Source organism: Engraulis encrasicolus, chromosome 1 (genome assembly GCF_034702125.1).
Source record: "Engraulis encrasicolus isolate BLACKSEA-1 chromosome 1, IST_EnEncr_1.0, whole genome shotgun sequence".
Taxonomy (NCBI): Eukaryota; Metazoa; Chordata; class Actinopteri; order Clupeiformes; family Engraulidae; genus Engraulis; species Engraulis encrasicolus.
Window position 1 is genome coordinate 47,723,201 of NC_085857.1, and position 2,045 is coordinate 47,725,245.

Below are 2,045 nucleotides of genomic sequence, written 5' to 3' on the forward strand. Positions count from 1 at the left end.
AGTAAAAATGTAAAAATGTCCTCACTGACAGGTTAGGGTTAGGGAGTGTTTTGGTTTGGTCACAGATTATCATTTGTTAGGGTTAATATGAATGGAAGACCCCCACAAAGATAGGAAGGGCCCCACAAGGGCCCCACAAAGATGTAAAGGTTGGGCTGTGTGTGTATGCATGCGTGCATGCATGTGTGTGAGTGTATTAGGGGTGGTACGGTTCACAAAATTCACGGTTCGGTTCATATCACGGTGTCAAGGTCACGGTTTTCGGTTCTCTACGGTTCTTTTTTTTAGTTCATGATAAATGATGCACTGGGAATATTAAACAATATTTATATAACTGCAGTTATAAAGTGATGTATAGGCTTATAATAGGTTTATTGTATAGGCTCATAATGTGAAAATGATGTGATTTTAATTGTGTCATCCTGATTGGTTTTATACGCTAATGTATTAATCAGAGAGACTGGATAAGATACTCCTAGAATGTCTGTTTTACATATTTTTCTGGGCAGTACATGAAATTCGGTTTGCGACGGATTGCACGGTTCGGTTCGGTATGTGTGTGAATTGTACGGTTTCGGTTTTCGGTGCGGTTTGTGCCATCCCTAGTGTGTATATGTGTGTGTGCGCGTGTGCGTGCGTGTGTGTGTATATGTGTGTGTGTATATATGTTTGTGTGTATGTGTGTGTGTTTGTGTGTTTGGGTAACTGCGACAATGTGTGTGCGTGTGCGTGCGTGTGTTTATATGTGTTTGTGTGTGTGTATATGTGTCTACTGTGTGTGTGTGTGTGTGTGTGTGTGTGGGCAACTGCGACAATGTGTGTGCGTGTATATGTGTTTGTGTGTGTGTGTAAGCTCCGCCCCTGTGTATATGTGTTTGTGTATATGTGTGTGTGTGTGTGTGTGTGCGCAACTGCGACAATGCGTTGGGAAATTGTCACTCGCCACTTGAGTTTCTACTGTATTGAAATCTAAATCTGTGTAGCCTCTTACTGCAGATAGGGCCTATTCACGGGGCCTAGTTAGTGAGGGCTCACCAGTTGCACTCCAAAGTTAACAGTGTTTACCGTCTAGTGTAAAACACAGAAGTGGCCATCAAATGGGGGACTCCATCAATGTCTTCACCAAGGTCTTCTTCAGAACTGCCTGAACTGCCTGCAACAATACTTGGGTAGGCTGTGGCATTCCGACAAAGATAAATTGCTCATAAATTGGCCCAGATTGTGCCAAGAAAATACTGTATCCTTATGCCATTATATCCCCAGCCTGAAACGTTGATGTAAGGCAGGGTTGACCCATATTTTCATGTTGTTGACGCCATTCCACCTGAGTGTTGCAGTAGATATCAAGACTCATCTTACCAGGCAACATTTTTACGATCTTCTAGTGTCGTTTTTGGTGAGCTTGTCCAAATTGTTGCCTCATTTTCCTTTTCTTTGCTGACAGGAGTGGCACCAAATGTGGTTTTCTGCTGCTGTAGCCCATTTGCCTCAAGATTTGATGTGCTGTGTAATCATCAGGGATTCTCTTATGCATACCTCGGTTGTAATGAGTGGTTATTGTGGCCTTTGTATCAGCTCAAACCAGTCTGGCCATTGTCCTCTTGTCCTCATCAACAAGCTATGTTTGCCCTCAGAATCACTGCTAACTGCATTTTTTTTCTTCTTCGTCATTCTTTGTAAGATGGTTGGTTGTGTGTGAATATCGCAGTAGATCAGTCTTTTCTGAAATACTCAAATCAAGCCCTTCGGCACCAACAACCATGCCATGTTCAAAGTCATTTATTAAATCCCTTTTCTTCCTCATTTTGATGTTCGGGTTGAAATGCATCAGATCATCTCGATCATGTTTACATGCACAAATGCTTTGAGTTGCCACCATGTGATTGGCTGATCAGAAATTTGCCTGAATGAACAGTTGTAACAGGTATTCCTAATATAATGGCCGGTAAGTGTGCGTCGAAAACCTTACTTCAGCAGCGTTGTGTGTTATTGCCATTGAAATCGAGATAAGGAGAATTAATATATTCAAGATTCAAAATTCAATA